Genomic DNA, 18,674 nt, shown 5'->3' on the forward strand with positions numbered 1-18,674 from the left:
TCGTTTGATAACAGGCTACAAAACAAAAAATCTACGCGACAGTACCGTGAATAAAAACACTTTTTCACATTTATTGAAAAAACTAATCGAAGAAATCCACTTGAAAGATGAAAAAAATCATTCAAAATGGGTTTAGAGCAACAGGAATATATCCTTGCAATAGAGAGGAGGTTCTTAATAGGATGCCTAATACCAACCAAGAAATTAGCGACACCTTGTTAGATTTTCTTAAGGAAACTAGAGCTCCTTCTAAAGCAAGCATCCCAAAGAAGAAGAAAATGATAAAAGTCGAACCTGGAAAGTCTATTTCCAGTGAAGATTTAGAGACAAATATTCCAAATGAAAAAAAAAACGTAAGGTAAATATAGAGACGGAAGAAAATGACTGGACTATTGAAAGTGAAAGTGAATTTGAGGACGAACTAGAATTAGAGGAACTCCCGATTTTTCAAAAGATTGATAGCCGCAATAATGAGCCTCAGGCTCATTGCTCTCGTGATGTTGTAAACGATAAGACTCAGATTTTCTACTTGTAGCGCTTTTAGAAAAAAAAAACAATACAAACATTTCGTCGCACAAGTTATTGAAAAAGAAGGAGATTGTTGCAATGTAAATTTTTTGTGAAAAAACTCTCAAAACAATTTTTATTTCCCAAATATTAATGATACAGGTATTATTCTTAAACATGACATTTTGATTATTTTAGATCCACCAAAAATGACACCAACATCAAGACAAATATTTAGATTTGAAAATGTTGATTTCACGAAATACAACATGTTTTAGTTTTTTATTTCGGAACCATTTGCAATGTTATTCCGAGCATTTTAGCGTTTTCTTATGTTAGTTTACCGTTTTATCTTCTTAGAAATAAATAAGTTTTCTATGTTTTTAACAATGAATGTACGTTTTCTATGTTTTTAACAATGAAAGTCGAAGTAACTTTGCCAACTTTTTGAACTTTAAAAAAATGTGGATTTCATGAAATATAACCTTTTTTGATTGTGAAATTGTGTAGCCAAATGATTAAATTTTCACATAGTTTGATGAGGCTGTATAATTGCAATCAGAACCAGAGATATTAAAAAAAAATGTGCAAAGTAACCCTGCTTTAGGGTAGTTATTAATATCCCATAGACAATATTTTAATTTTAAATATTTTAAACCGCACACATATCTGTTACCGTTCCGGAGTTACAGGGTGTTTTTCGAAAATATGCATTTTTAAAAAATCGATGTATAAATTTTTTGCTAAAGAAAATTTTGTATTTTTATGAAAATATTTTCAAAGCACCTTTTTACGTAGAATTTAATGGTTTAAGTATAATTTTTTTAAAATAATTAATAATTTAAGAGTTATCAACAGAAAAATCAATTTTTTATAAACACATAAACGGGGACGCCCTGTATATTTTTATTTGTTGAAAAGAACCTAAAATTACCTTTTTAAAAGTATAGCATACATGATATTTTGCTCGAGTTCTCTTCGAAATAGAGAATTTTTAAGTTCTCCTACTTGGAATAAGTAGGCTTTGGACGGCGCTACCATATAATGAAGAAAACAAATGCTTACCGGTAGCTGTAAGCAGTAATTAAAAAAAAACTAATACATATAATAAAATGTGGTCAATTTTATAAAAAATTAAACTATATTTAACAACAAAAACACTTTTAAACTAAGAACAATAATAAGAAATAACAAACCAGAATAAGAAATATCAAACCAGAATAAGAAATTTTCCTACAAGAGGTGTTCGAAATGTCGACCGTCTTCTCTGATGCACAGACGGCACCGTTTCTGAACATTTCTGGCGGAATTCATTAACTCAAGAGAGGTGAGAGATTCAAAGCCTCGCATAACCGGTAATTCTAATTCTTGGGGGGAGTATACGGGTGATTTAAAAATATAAGATCCTTTAATTTTCTCCAAAGATAAAAATCTATGGGTGTTAAGTCGGGCGATCTCGCCGGCTAGAGGTTGGGACCTTGGTTAGCTATCCAATTAATCCCTAAGTTGGCTGTTAAAACATTGTTCATAATTTCAGCGTTGTGAGGCGGTGCCCCGTCTTGTTGATAGAATATGACGCTGAGTTCCATTAGGGGAAGATCATCAATAAAGGGTTCTATTTGTTGCCTTAAAAATTGCAAATATTTCTGAGAGGTCAGAGTGCCATCGTAAATTAATGGGCAAACGACCCTAACCCTAAAGTAACCAGCCCACACACTAAATCCAAATCTTCCTTGATTTCTCCGCTCCGCTACTGCATTAGTATTTTGTATTTTGGTATAGGAGTTCTACCGATTAAAAATACCGGCACTGCATATATATGCTTCGTTTGTCCAAATACATTTTAATGGAAAATCGAGTACTTCGTTATATTTTTCTAGGAACCACTGGCAAAAATTTATGCGGCGTTCAAAATCTCCGGGTCTAACATGGTGGAATTTTCTGGTCCTGTTGCTTTAAATCTATGTTTTTTAAAGTTCGTCTAACATTACTTCTTGTCAGTCCTGTTAGTGTCTTTAACTTTCGTGTTGACCTTTTGGGCTAATTTTCAAGGGCTCCTAAAACCACGATTTCTTCTAACTCCCTATCCCTGTTTGATTCATACCGTTTGCCTCGCCGTTTGTCCTTTTTTTTCCTAAACCGATCATTATTAATTAGGTTGTACCGCAATTTACCGAAAATGTTCTTAAAAGGTTGCATTCTCTCTGGATATCGGTCGAAATACAAATTGCTTGCCTGCCTCTGCATTCTCCCCGGCTTGTATATAACAAACTATCATATCCCATTTTTCGTAATTTGCAAATTTCATTTTAAATTTGTTTAATAGATTAAACTAAAACTCACTGTATTTATGCTAAAATCACAATTTGACAACTGTCAATACTATTTGTTTTCTATATTATGGCCGCGCCATCCAAAGCCTACTAGTTCAAAGTGGAAAACTTTTAAATCTCTGTAGTTCGCAGGGGTTTTGAGAAAAATATCAAGTGTTCTATATTTTTGGAAAGGATATTTTAAGTTGTTTTCAATAAATAAAAAACATACAGAGTTCGTGTCCCATATAAAAAATCGAATTTTCTGTTGATAATTAATAAATTATTAACCTAACAAAAATTGTAATGTTCGTAAAAAGGTCATTTGGAAATGTTTTTATAAAAATACAACATTTTCAGCAAAAAAGTTACAGCGATTTTTTAAAAACGCATATTTTCGAAAAACACCCTGTAACTCCGAAACAGTAACAGATATCGATATGCGGTTTTCACCATTATGTTTTTGATGAAAATTGAGCTCCAGACACCGTTAGTTTTCGCCTATATCCTATAGAAATGGATATTTCCCTTTAAAAGCGTACAATTTGACCCACCCTGTACAAATTTAGAAATTCATTTTCTTTACATTAGTTTTGATAAAATTAACGATCAGATTGCATTAAATTCTCTCAGATTAAATATATTACCCCACGACGACGCTTTATATATTATATTTAACTTTCAGTTAATAAAGAAAAGTAAATAATACTACATTTTTACTACTACTGTTAATTAATTCGTAATGATAGGGTCACGCTAATTAAGACAAACAGCTTTTAAAATCTTTTCAGACACAAATTAGCCACAAAACAAGTTAATTTGACGTCGAGTTCGAGGTTTTTTAACGGTCGACCCCTCTTGCATATCAGATAGATTTAATACGTAGGCTGGCGTGTTTATAAATTAGAGAATGGGCATTGCTGATAGAATCTTGAGATATTTTAATTGTGATTCGCATATAATAGTATATATAAAGCTTTTGTAGAGACAAAATACAGGGTAATTAAAAATCGACTCCTATCATTGGAATCCCAAAAACTATAGAAGATACGAGAACGGTTTTATTAGGGCAAAGTTGTGCATAATAATATGCCGGTTAGGTTAGGTTAAATACTGCCGTCACAAGAAGTCAAATATCTGGGAATAACCCTGGACAGTAAACTTCTCTAGAACAGACATACTAAGAACATTACTAGTAAAGCCACAAAGGCTCTCATGATATGAAGAAGACTGGCCCGAAATAGATTTTTTCTACGACTGCTATGTAAAACGTTAAAAAACGCACGCCAAAGTCAATCTGAAAGTGACGTTTTTCACACACCGTGCGCAAATTTTGTAGTGTGCAATCTTTGCGCACGCTTACCTTAAAGGTGAAAGTCCTGTTAATAATTGGTATCTAAAGTTGTCGCCGCGTAACCAGAAACAACAACATTGCCAACATTGTCTCTGGCGGCGTAACGTATTTGTCAGTGTCATATTGTTTGAAAAGTAATTCAACTTAAATATCAGATTTCCCTTAATTCTTTCCCTTAATCTTCGGGCAATGGAGCACACAATTGAATCCACCGATCCTTTCGAATTGACGCGGCAAGCTGCAAATAGGTATATCGTTGAGTCTATTACCTGAAAAACCTCGGGAACGTTATGAAACTGCATATAACAAGTTTATGGTTTGGAGAGACAACAAAAATATTAAATCCCTTTCTGAAAATGTGGCGCTAGTCTATTTTGAAGACATTTCGAAGAAATATAAGTCGTCTAGTCTCTGGTCCGAATACTCAATGTTGAAAAGTACGCTGAAGATAAAACACGTCGATTTGGGTAATTATATGAAATTGGTTGTTTTCCTAAAGCGAACGAAAATCAGAAAATTATGTTCCAAAGAAGTCCAACATTCTCACTGAAAAGGATTTTATCGGTTCTTATCTACTGCTCCAGACAATAAATATTTGCTTGTTAAGGTACTTTACTCAGATAGTAATATTAATAAATTAGAAAATAATATAGTATATCTTAACTTCTTAGACTGTCGTGGCAATTGGATTAACAGGAGCTTGCAGGCGGGACGAGCTCTGTAGATTAACAACTGAGGATATCAAAAACCTTGATTCAGCAATACTGGTGAAAATAAAACACACAAAAACAAAAGTACCCAGATCCTTTACCATTACAGGTACTTTTTATGAAATTTGCCAGAAATATCTTTAATGAATAAGATTCTTTCTACTTTTTTTTCTTTTTCAAAACTTATTACACAATACACTATTGTGCTGGATACATACCATGATAGTAAGACTCATGATTACTTACGGAGCAGTCGTTAAGTACCTACACAAAACTAGAGCAACGTACGGCAAAGTTAAACCTGTGCAAAGTCCAAAGAGTGGCATGCATCTGCATCGCAGGAGCCATGAGAACCTGTCTAACAGCAGCAATGGAGGTCATTCTAGATCTAACATCACATTGTCATCGATAGATATGCCAATGCGACAATAATAAGAATAGTCACTAACGGAGTCAGTACTGGGAGCATTGTCAGATCAGTCATTTTCCAGGATAAATATAATCGTGCCCGCCGATTTAAATTATTGACAGCTTTAGTTATATTATATCCCTTCTAATAGTTCGAAACTGCGTTAAAATAGTTTCTACGTCTTCCACCGTTTGATATAATAACTTCCACTGACATAAATGTGTCCAAATTCATAGGTAAGGTGACGCCGCCGCCGTCATTTGACAGGCTCTTTCTTCTCATACACCTATTTTGGAATTTTTGGTTTAAGTAGACTCTAAGTGCTCCGGTGTTGCCTGTCGTGTTTAAACCAGTAATTGTTAAAATGTGCAGGAAGTAAATCGTCAGGATATTCTTTTCAAATTGGGTTGTCAAGAACTGCAGATATGCTGCTCCAGTTAAATATTCATTGAAGAAATGAGCTCCTAATAATCGATCACTGTAAATGCTTATCCGCACATTTAAGCTGTCTTCGTAATGTCTCTAGTACGTAATGTTTCTAGTACATAATAATTTGTTTAAACAGCAAGTGTACTAAATAACAGTGTGTAACAGTATCTGTTTTAAATTAAATATAATTTTCGAGACATTTTGCTATCATATGTTTAACTGAAGCTGTTTTGAAACCTAACTATAAGTTCTACTATGTTCTCTAGAAATTTCGCAATTTTTTTGAAATTTGAAAAATCGTATTTCAGACATCTTCGACGCAATGAATCAACTGCTGCTCTGCTTTGATGCCAGGTATACCTAAGAGCTTGACAGGTATTTTAAATTCGCAACTCTAATTCTTCCCTTGTGTCACTGGAGTAGCGTAAATTAAATCCCTAAGAATCCCCCACAGAAAAATGTCTAGAACATTAAGGTCCGGAGATCTTGGTGGGCGAGCAGTTGGTCCCCTAGTTGGTACATAACCCTCCGCGGGTACACGCATACGGTCTATCCATCGTTGGGGATCATTAATTAAGTCATAATGGGCTGGAGTCCCATCCATTTGTATCCAGACCTCTTGTTTTAAGTGAAGAGGCACATCTTCGAAATAGTTTTTTAGGTAATTTTCCACAAAATCTAAGAAGAGTTGGGAGATAAGCCTAGGAGGAGAAAATGAGGACCGCATAAATGATTGTCTGTGAATGAAACATTAATGCTGAACTCGCTTTGAAATGAGCGAGGTCTGATTTCGATGTGGATTCTCATGCGACCACACGTAAGTTGTGGAAATTTACTACAACCTCGTCTCGTAAATGTGGCTTCATCTGTCCATAATATTTTATTTAAAAATCTGTTGTCTGCATTTACTGACCTTAAAATCCAGTTCCCAGATTTTTTCAATTAGTACGGAAGCATTATGTGTCCCGTGGGAAAGTTAATGAAGGGAAGGTACTGGTGGTACTAATCTACAGATAAAAACATGTAGTCCAATAATGTCGATGGTGACACTTTCACAGATGTTGCGTGTGGCTATGATGACGTCATCCAAGATGGCCGTCGCACAGTGGTTCAAATTAGCCTCGTAGCGCGAATTAAGTCGTTATGTTGAAATTTGTTTTTTGTCCAAAATTTATTATTATTAGAAAGATAAATACTTATCGGATATACCCTCATCGAAAACAAAAAAGAAAACTCTGATAAGACTAGTTTTTGCACCCACGAAATGGAACCTACTCGTCCTTTGCATTTTGAGATTTTTATCGGTCAAAAGTTTTGTATTTGTTCAAACCCGTTTCAACGTTCGATAGCGGTGCAATAAGTTATATTGTGATAAATCATTTATAAATAAAATATTTGTGATTATGGCTGATGATCGAGGTGAGTTCAATCCTCAGGTGGTAATTAGTTTTTATTAAGCCCCAATTTTTCTATAATATTTTTATATATAAGGGCCGGAAAAAAAGGCACGCTTTGGCACCTCATGTTACCTTTTTCGTTAGATACCCCAGTATGTTAGCTTTAAAATAAAATATGTTTCATTATATCCTGGCGTATCCGCAATAGTTTTTTTTTGTTGGTTTAGAACATAAGTCCATATCTAATATGGAAATGTACGAGCACTGGTTGAAATTCAAGCATCTTGGAAGAAAATCATGCTGCGATAATATTGAAAAACGCCTTAAAATAAATAGCATCCGAAAAACTTATGAAAAGGTAATAAAAATTTTGAAAAACTTGGAAAAGCGGCGGAAGGCTAGCCAGTGCACCAAAAGCATTATGTTAAAACATCATCATTTTTTTGGAAATCTGAAGTACGATTTTAAAATAGAATTGCGTTTTTTATAGGTAAATTATTGATATTTATAAAATTTGTTTTTTACCCATTTTCAATAATTTATTCTAGTTAATCTATGAATTTAAATTATTTTTTTATTTGTATTGAAATTAATTAGACTCTAAACTTCATTTCACGAGTAATTATTGGTCTTAACAATTATTGATAGAAAAGTCATTTTCCAATAATTATAGGTTATAAAACTCGGCTCTAAATACTTTATATTTATTATTTATGTCAAGACCATTCTTCGTGAGGTACTTATACTGTATAAAACAGTATTATTTTTATGTTATGTCCCTTAGGTTTAGATTAGTTTAGAATGATATTATTTAATTTCTTGTTATTATTTTTCTGTTTATCGTTTTTAAGTAGAAAATTATTAAAAGTTATCTATTTGGTTAATTTTGATAGAATAAAAATCCATTATTTGTTAATTTTAAAAAATACGGTTCTGTTATAATATTTATAATGTTGATTGCTAAAACATTACTATGGGTTCATTAAATACGAATAGTTACATATTATTATTATCTTGATTGAGATTTTTTTTAATAAAAACCAAATTATAGATTTTCAACTAGTGACAGAAATAAGATTTTGGTAGGACATTACTCAATTTTGTGTTTCATTGCGAGCAATATTATTTTTATACTTAATACGGATCTTATACGCGATATCAGTAGTATAACAAAACTTTAACAGAAAGTCCTTTCAATTGGCATTATTAATAATTAAAATCAGTAATATTTCTCGTAAATTTTTATTCTTTGGAAATTTTCTTAAATTTTAAGGGTTATTTCCACTCCCGCCCTTTCAATTTGACAAATATTGACGAATCTTCAATATACTTATCTAAAGCAAGTCCTGTAAGGAATGACGTAAGCCAATTGATTGTTTAAAGACTTTATTCGCGTTACAGACGGCATCTGAACCACAGTGCGTCGCTTCATTATGAACCAAGTGGCATATCTCGGTCCCTGCTGAACCGATTCCAATTTATCTTATTTTGATCAAAAGGTATTTGTACTAGCTGAAAAAATATTCCGAACATGCATTGCGAAAAAATGATAGATTCGATGATATTCCATCTTAAGCTAAAAACAGATTATTTTATGCCATCAGTGTCAGTTTTTAGAATATAATTAGATCTCAACGTGAAATAGACCTACGCAAAACCTTAGGAAAGTATGAAATGTCAGCTGTGCCCAGATCCATGTTTGCATTAGAACTTACTGCCTTGCAGAAACTTGGTACCAGTGATTTAGTACCTGATGATGTTTTGCATCAGCTAGAAATATATTTATTTGTCGAGTTTATAAAGCAAGCACTCTAACAAAATCACTTGCAGAATTACGATGGTCAATGTTTACTGCCAAACAAGCCCTTGGATACCCCCCACTAGAGGTTCCCTTGTACCTGCAATTAAGAGAGCTAACCTTCAAGCCTTTGTGTGGTCAAAAGATGATGAGCCAAATGCAGTCATCCCTAATCCAGTTGGACACGGCCAGTTAGCAAACAATATGCCTTGCACAGAAATGTGTAGTTGTAATGCGGACCAATCAACTTGTGATAATTTGCATCCGCCTGATTTTGCCGACGAATGTAGTGATGAAGTTGATAGTGATGATGCCGATTTATAATTTTATTAATATATATGTGCAATTTTTTTTAAATACATAAACTCATATAACGTAGACCATATTTTACTTTTGTAAAAATAATATAACATAATATTTTTCATTTTTTTTTCACTTTAAATCCAACCAGCAACCAAAGTATTCTTTTTTCGCAATACTTTTAAGAATTAATTGTTTTCCTTTTTACATTACCTTTCTAACAAGCTAAAAAAAATGAAATCGGTTAAATAGCGGCGACGATAGCGCACATTGTCTATATTGCTATGGCGGCCATTTTGTTTAACGCACTCCAAACAAACGCAACATCTGTGACGGTGTCACCATAAAAATTAATGGAATACATAATTTTTCTGACAAAACAACTCTACTGGCACCTTCCCTTCATGAAGTTTCCCACGGGAAGCTATTTTTATACGTTGTGCTCCCCAACTAAATCAGTTCAATCCAAACTCAAGGAACCTGCGATGGATATTAACAAACATTTTGAAATCGGGACGTCTTCTATTAAGAAATCTTCTCCCATACTCTCTTGAAGCTTCTTCTTCGTTTCCGTTGCAAAAACCGTAAATAAAATGAATATCGGCATACGAAATCGGCCAAGAAACTGATTTATCATGCCCAAATTGCGAAAGAATGAAATATGAAAACAAGAACCATTCTTCTCGGAGTTTTAAGTGCCCCGTCTACCAGAGGAAGTTGGAAAACTACAAAAGCACTATTAATTATAGAGATGATTTTTTATAAAAAATACTTCAACATATGGACGACTTTAAAACAGCTTTTACTTACTAAAATCAAATATTTCAACTTGACTGGTAAATTTTGCCGGAAACAATATATACAAGCTGGTGTCAGCATATTTGCAAAAGAACATTTAAAAACTGAAGAAATACAAGTGGAGTGTCAAGAAAAAGTATGTGAGTGTGCCGGGGTGAAATGTTCCGATCTTAACTTAGCGATACATTACCAGAACGTCAGGCATTTATACATATTAATTCTTATATAGGTAGTTATTTTTAAATATTAAAATGAACAGTTACGTGAGACATTTTGAGACAGATAGTGTTGCAACTAGTATAGTAAAAAGCACTGATGAATGGAATAAAACTGTATGCAAAAATGTAAATTCCAATTTCAAGTTAATTCACCAAAACATACGTAGTGTCGAAAAGAATTTAGATAAGTTTAATGTATTTTTACATAGTTTAAGTTGTGAGTTTGATTGTATTGTATTAACTGAAACTCGCCAATTGAGAAATACTAATTTGTATAATATGCGTGAATACGTTATAGTTTATAATGAAGGTAATATTAACCAGAATGATGGAACTGTTTTATATTTGAAAAAATTCTTGAATTTTGAACACAAAATAGTACATTTTGGACCTATCAGGGTAATAGAAGCATTAATATTACGTGATTCTAAAAGAATATTGTTAACGTGCATCTACAGATTACCACCTACATGCACAAGAACCTTTATTGATGATTTGGATAGTTATTTGAAAGCTTGTTCGAGAGACTATAGTTTACATATAATTGTGGGGGATGTAAACATTAATATATTAAAAAACGACATTGATACAGACTCGTATTTAAATGTATTGCACGAACACAGTTTTACTTCAGCAATTAATGTACAAACTAGGAAAAGTTACGCCGGCAGTTTCAGCTGTCTAGACCATATATTTTTTAGAATAGCGAGTAAAGATAGAGATCATGTTGACTGTATACCAGTAGTTTTTGAAACGTCTCTCACAGATCATTACACAACTATGGCGCAATATATTTTTCGAGGAATAGAAAGAGAACAACCTAGAAATAATAGAAAGATATATGTTAATAAACAAAATATTATTAATAAATTGTACTGAAGCTGTGGTTGGTTCCTTGTGAAACATCGTTGAAATATTAGTATTTTAATAAAGCACGCTTTTAGATGTTTCAAAAAACTTTTAATAAGAGTAACTTTAACTCTACATATATGTTTCGGCTTGTTAGGCCTTTTTCAAGAGTTTTTTAAGAACTAATCGTCTAACTACACTGTAACTATATATATATATTTGCTATTGGGGTGGGTTCAGAGAGTTTACAATAGGGGTAATAAAAAATGTGTTTAGAAATCCTTGTTGGTCGTTAACATTATTTTCGTTTTTAACAGATTTTAGTATGTCTAACTGTTCAAAGTAATTTAAGCGTCTACCTTTTGTTTCTCTGTGTAGTAAGTTAATTGAGTTTTCATTAATTTTGTGATTATTTACTATACAATGAGTTGCAAGACCAGAACTATGCTGGAGATTATTAAAATTCTTTACATGTTCTTTAATCCTTATATCTACATTTCTACCTGTTTGGCCTATGTACACGGCATCACAATCATTGCAATCCACCCTATATACACCCGACTTATTTTTGACATTAGTTTTGTCTTTATTATTTAATAAAATTTGACCTAAATTTCTTTTATTTACGTTAATAGTTTTACATCCTATTTTATTGAGATTATTTAATATTTTGTTAGTTAAATTAGGAATGTAGTTTAAAAGTCGATAATTGTTATTGTCTTTAGAATTAGCGGAATAAAATTTTTTCATTAATATTTTCTTTTGTTTTTTCTTTAGCATATTATCAATAAGGGAACACTTATATCCATTGTTGATGGCGATTTGTTTAATAATATTTAACTCTTTTTTAAAATTCTCTGGGCTCAGTGGAAACATTACTAATCTATGAATTAAACTATGAAAGGGTGACATTTTGATTTGCCAGGATTGGTGCGATTGACTATGTATTACATTGTCTGTGGTAGTGGGTTTTCTGTAAATATCAAATTGTAATCTATTAGACTGTTTTATAATTGTAACATCAAGAAAATTGATGGTATTAATTATTATATTAATTAAAATATTATTCATGATATTACAACTCAAAATTGGGAAAGTATATATAATGAACCGAATCCAGATATGGCGGCTAGTATATTGGTAAGTAATATTAAAAACATAATAGAAAATAAAACTAATACTGTTTTTACAAAACAAAAATCGATTAAGAAAACCCCGTGGATCACTTTGGGTTTAATAAAGATGAAAAATTTTTTGTTTCAAAAAATGAAGACAAATCCCTCTATCGAAAACATAGAAAACTTTAAGGCACATAGAAATTTATTAAATGCATTAGTCAAAACTGCCAAAAAAGTATACTATAACAACTACATTAGTAATAATTCCAAAAATAGGGAGAGTCTTTGGAGTTACGTCAAAAACATAACTGGGAAAACGAAAAAATCCAAAATAGAAAAGGTAGAAAATAGTATTAAAGAGGTAGTAAGCAATAAAAAACAAATAGCTGATGCTTTTGCTGATCATTTTGAATCTGTGGGCGAAAATCTTGCCAAAAAAATAAAAAAGTGTAATAATGACACCTATACAACAAATCAAAAATCATTAAGCAGCTCCATATTTTTTACCCCTACTGATGAATCGGAAATAGATAGGATAATATCGAATATGAAAAGTAAAAAATCTCCGGGATATGATAAAGTTACCATTGATATACTACAATTAATTTCGCCATATATAATAGTCCCTCTAAAACACATTTTGAATAGTTGTATAGAAAAAGGAGTATTTCCCAAAATTTTTAAGGTGGCTGTTATAAACCCAATATACAAAAGCAATAGTCATACAGATGTATCCAATTACAGACCCATATCTTTACTGTCGATATTTTCAAAAATTTTTGAGAAGGTTCTAAAAGTGAGAATCAACAGTTTCTTGAAAATAACAATATCATATCTCCAAATCGATATGGATTTCAGGAGGGGAAATCAACCCAAGATGCAATTTTACATTTAACCGATGAAATATATAAATCATTGGATTCTAGCACACCAGCCCTTGTAGTATTTTTGGACCTCAAGAAGGCTTTTGATACGGTGGACCATAAAGAGCTACTGAAAACTTTGGAACGTGTTGGTTTTCGAGAGAAACATTTAAGTCTAATGGAGAGTTTTCTAGCCTACAGAAAACAAATAGTGAAAATAGAAAATTAATTTAGTAAACCTAGCAGTTAAATATGGGTCCCACAGGGTACTGTTTTAGGGCCTATTTTATTCAATATTTATATAAACAACTTATTTCATTTATCTTCTGATGGGAACATAATTGGGTTTGCCGACGATACTGCCATATTATATAGCGACAAAAATTGGGATAATCTCAGAACAAAAGTAGAAAATGACCTACCACGCATTATTCATTTTCTAAGCAAAAAACGAATGACAGTAAATTTTGACAAAACCTGCTTTATACCATTCGGCATTTATAAAGACAGTCTACCACTTTTTGAAAATTTAGAGGTAAAAAACACATGTCAATGTGTGAATTACACGATAAGAAGAGCAGTGAAAGTTAAGTATCTGGGTATTTTTATCGACAGTCACTTACGTTTGGGATCATCAAATTACTTATATATGCCAAAAATAAGAAATTTATTAGCCATTTTAAACACCTAAGAAATATTCTAAACATGAAAGATCTCCAGATATTGTACCATGCCTTGGTTGAATCGCATTTGACATATGGAATAGTGGCTTGGGGTGGAGCCAGCAACACACATATACATAGACTACAGGTTCTACAAAAATGGATCTTAAAAATAATTCATGCTAGAGTGAGAACGTACCCAACAGAGACACTATTCAGGGAATCCAGTGTTCTGGACATTAAACAGCTCTTCTGTCGTGATTTACTTATCACACAGTACACTCATAGAGCAAGATTATCTCAAAGGAATCATCCCTATGAGACACGCAATAAAAAAAATGTCCAGTTGCCTAAACCAGTAAGAACACATACACAACATAGCTTCTATTACCTTGGACCAAAATTATATAATATGATACCATTGGAGCTTAGAACTACATCCTCTATATATGTTTTTAAAAAACAAATCCGTTTGTGGGTAATTATGAAGGGCAGATCGTTTGCTGATACTGTTCTCAATTCAAGGATTTATACAGTGAGATGAAATACTAATAATTCTTTTCTTTTTGTTTCAGTTGGGTTAGGTTGTATCTAAGGGTCTCTGATTATTCCTTGTTAATATTGTTTATACTCTGTTTATGTTTTTAATTTAGATAATATTTATACGAACAAGTCTTTGACTTTATAACGTATACTATTTATTTATTTATATGTATTTATATGTATTTATGAATAAATTATTATTATTATTATATTATACTCAAGGTTTGTGAATATACTTAGCATTTTTAAATAGCATTTTTTAATTTAACAAATATCATATTTAACAATAAATAATTAATTAAATATCCAAACCAATAAAGACAAACAGAATTTATTAATACTTTGCCACAAACGCTAAATTTAAAAACAAAAGGTATGTAAGACAAGGCACCCCAACTCGTTACTAGTTATTAGTTAATATTAAATTTATTTAAGTAGAAAAATAGTTTTTCTCCTAATTTTAGAGTAATTTAAGAGGTATCTTGGTAAAAATTACAACAAATAACTACTAGAGAGATGTTCGGATTTGAAAACATTACTGTATGTCAATTTTCTAAATGACAAAAAATTTAAACGATTTATGATAACATGGTTCCGGTAGAACCTTTAGCATCCATTCGTTTTAACGGAAATATGATTTTTTCAAAAATTACAGAACGTTTACTAAATTATTAATTTACTCAAATATCTATCTAGTGAACATCTTTAATTTTTGTCATTGAAGGTATACAGGGTGATTATACGAAAACGGAAAGATGTAGAAACAAAATTTTTTTGGGGTATATGTGGAGAGGCAATGTGCACAATTTAAAATTATTTTGAAATATACAGGGTGTCTCAGAACTAAGATCCATACCAAAGTTATATTTTTTTCTTATGGAACACCCGGTATTTTATTTCATTTTTGGATTCTTCGGCCCAAAAAAGGCATTTATTATAAGGTTTAAATATGTTTAAAATCATTGGTTTTTGAGATATTTAAATATGCATGCTACAAGAGAATTGATTATTAACACCGTACATTACTTTTCAGAATTAATTCTTGTGCTGAGTTTGAAGGTAAAGAAATAAGCTTTACTGAAAAATGTTATTGCTTCCTTAAATTTATACGGGGGTACCAAAAATTGGTGATCTATTTCAAGGATTTATTTTACATAAAAACTTGGTTATTTCAAATGCAACACAGCAGATTCAAATGCTCTTTTAAACTATATTAGGGTTTCCTATACCTATCTAGCTCAGATTTTGAATAAAAAGCGATTTTTAAATAAAAGGCAATCAAGATGGCTGGTATCGCCATGGCAATTTTCTAGTGACAGTTAGTACATATTTTCAAAATCGACATTAGTGTATGGACATTATTATTTAAACAGTTTACTAAAATTTACCCACAATCATGGGCGCCGGACAGGGGGGGGCATTTGCCCCCCCCCCCTGGATCACTGAAACAATAAAAATAAAAGCTATCTTCTTACATCCATCTGTAAAAAAATAATCATTATTATGAAATTGTTAGGTGTTACCTGTCAAATAATAAAAAATGTGGTAATTATTGGGAAAACTGGAAATCGTTCGATTTTCACCAAAATTGGTATACACACTATTTTGAGGTCGTAGATTACGAATCTATTTTTTTCTTGGCGGTCTCTTACCGTTTTTCAGAAAAACGGCAAATTATTTCAACATTGAATTTTTCTTTATTTCGGCCCTATAAAGTAATAATTTCACTATATTTTCATTATATTATAGTTTATCTAAAAGCCACACTTCATTGGGGATAGAAAAGTGTCCAACATTTTACTGAAAAACACTTTTCTTAACAAAATAGCAAAGAAAATTGAGACCAGATGGAAGTTTGACATTTGATATATCCTTTCTTTCTCTCCTATGTAATAAGAGAGACAAATATATTCTAGACCTAATCTAGAAATTTGAAAATTTACAACGTTGCCATATCTTCTATTTTCGGGGTGATTAGGCATTTTAAATAAATTACCCATTATGAGATCGACAATAATTAAATATACACCTATATCCACAAAATTACAAGCGGAAGAGTTTTGATTGCATTGGTTTTAACTTTGCGGAGGGGTTAATCTTTTTTAGTTAATCTAATAATATAACAACAAAAGATTAACACCCTTTGCATGGAAGTTGTAACCAATGCAATCAAAACTCTTTCGTGCAACTTCGTGGGTATAAATAGTCAGATCTCGTTGGTAAAATAGCAGTTATGGGAAGGAGCCGTTCTTCTGGCGACCGCCTTTCGTAATTCCAGAATGAGCGAAAAACACGCTAAATTTAGTTTAGCATTGGCAACTGCTTTAAATGCCAGAAACACATAAACTTACTTCGGGTTTTTATTACCGATTCTGAACCGTCCTAGACTCTGTGATGCGTATGCGCAGAAGGAAATATGAAGACATTATTTCATTTGCGCATGCGCTGCAGAGTTCTTGGACGGTTCAGAATCGGTAATAACAAGAACACGAACAAAGCTATAACCTAACATTTTCAGATTGTTTACAAATTTATTTTAGCAAATTTTCCTCTATTATGCATAGAATTGGTTAAAAAAGTAACAGAAAATAGCAAAAACATTATTGATTATTGAATACCTAACAAAATATGTGCTAGAAAACCTTAAAAATATGAGAAATTAAGAAAAATTCGATATTGAAATTATTTTCCGTTTTTCTGAAAAACGGTAAGAGACCGCCAAGAAAAAAGTTCAGATTCGTAATATACGACTTCAAAATAGGGTGTATACCAATTTTGGTGAAAATCGGACGATTTTCAGTTTTCCCAATAATTACCAAAAATGTCAATTTTTTATTCATTTTTACCTTGCCCCCCCCCTAAATTTCATTCTTCCGGCGCCCATGCCCACAATAGTTTATAATACGTAAGTACTCTTTATTTTTATGAAGAAAAATAAAGCCATATCTGCTGGCGGAACGAATGATATGTTACTAATGATTTTATTTTGTGGGGAAAATTATTTCTTGGCGTTAAGAGCTCATGCTCAAAGATATCCAAATAGGAATATTCCTGATAAGCTTGCATTTGAAAAACTACTTGTCCTATTTCCTATTTTGCAGAGTTGGTAATGTAGTTTATAAAAAAACATGTTAGGCAGAAACCTATTGTTGGAAGTGAAGAAATTGAATTTGCCGTAATTGGCTCTTTTATAAAAAATCAATGTATCTACAAGTCATCGTAAAATAAAACAAAGAACTACTTCTTCATTTTTCTTGATAGAATAATAAATACATATTAATAAATATTACACAGGGGAACAGTGATTCTGCGGCGCGGGTTCTAAGAGTCGATTTTGAGTAGTTGTGGTGTCCCAAATACGAGGAGTATCGTAAATAATCTTAATTGATTCTAGTTTGTGAGATAAAAAACTTTCATATAAATTAAAACAAAAATAAAATGAAAATTATTTATATTGAATAGCTATAATTTCAATGCCACCAGCTATTATAGTATGTTATATTAAACTAAAACTAAGCTAATGAAACTAAAATATTAAAAAAAAAAGTTAGGAGAAACGTTTGGTATATGACCGTCTCTTGTATCTTCGTTCTGGGCAATCTTTTTGTAAGGTCCAACAGTAATCCGCCATCATGTGGCGATCCCACCGGCCTTGGTATCTTTCTTCCATTACTTTTATGTCCTGATGGAACCGCTCCCCTTGTTCTTCTCTGTAATCGCCCAAGTTATCCGGGAATCGATCCAAATGGCTATGCAAGAAATGAATTTTTATACTCATATTAGCTCCTAGTTTTTCAAAATTTTTTAGCATCTGGGCGACAATTTCGCAATATTCTGCTGCCTTGTGATTTCCTAAAAAGTTTTTCACAACGGATACAAAGCTCTTCCATGCTTCTGCTTCCACCTCACTCATGTGATTTAAAAAGTTCTTGTCATTTATAAGAGTGCGGATCTGCGGGCCATCAAAGATACCTGCGTTTAATTTCTCCATGCTAAGGCTGGAAAATGTCTGACAAATATATTTAAAACTATCACCATTTTTATCCAGAGCTTTAACGAACTGTTTCATGAGCCCAAGTTTAAGATGAAGTGGCGGAAGAATTATTTTTTCCCGGCTTATTAGGGGTTCATGAATAATATTGGCATTCCCAACAGTCATATTTTCTCTCAACGGCCAATCCTTTCTAGTCCAGTGCTCTCTTTTTGCGCGACTGTCCCATAAACAGAGAAAACAGGGGTATTTAGTGTACCCACCTTGTTGGCCTAATAGGAAGTTCACCATTTTTAAATCTACGCATACAGACCACTGATTTGGTATTCCTCTTTAAGTTTAGTTGAGTGACCTATCGGGATTGAAGCTAATTTATTTCCATTATGCAGTAAAACACATTTTAAACTGCGTTTAGA

Source organism: Sitophilus oryzae, unplaced genomic scaffold (genome assembly GCF_002938485.1).
Source record: "Sitophilus oryzae breed Bouriz unplaced genomic scaffold, Soryzae_2.0 scaffold_1977_pilon_pilon, whole genome shotgun sequence".
NCBI lineage: Eukaryota > Metazoa > Arthropoda > Insecta > Coleoptera > Curculionidae > Sitophilus > Sitophilus oryzae.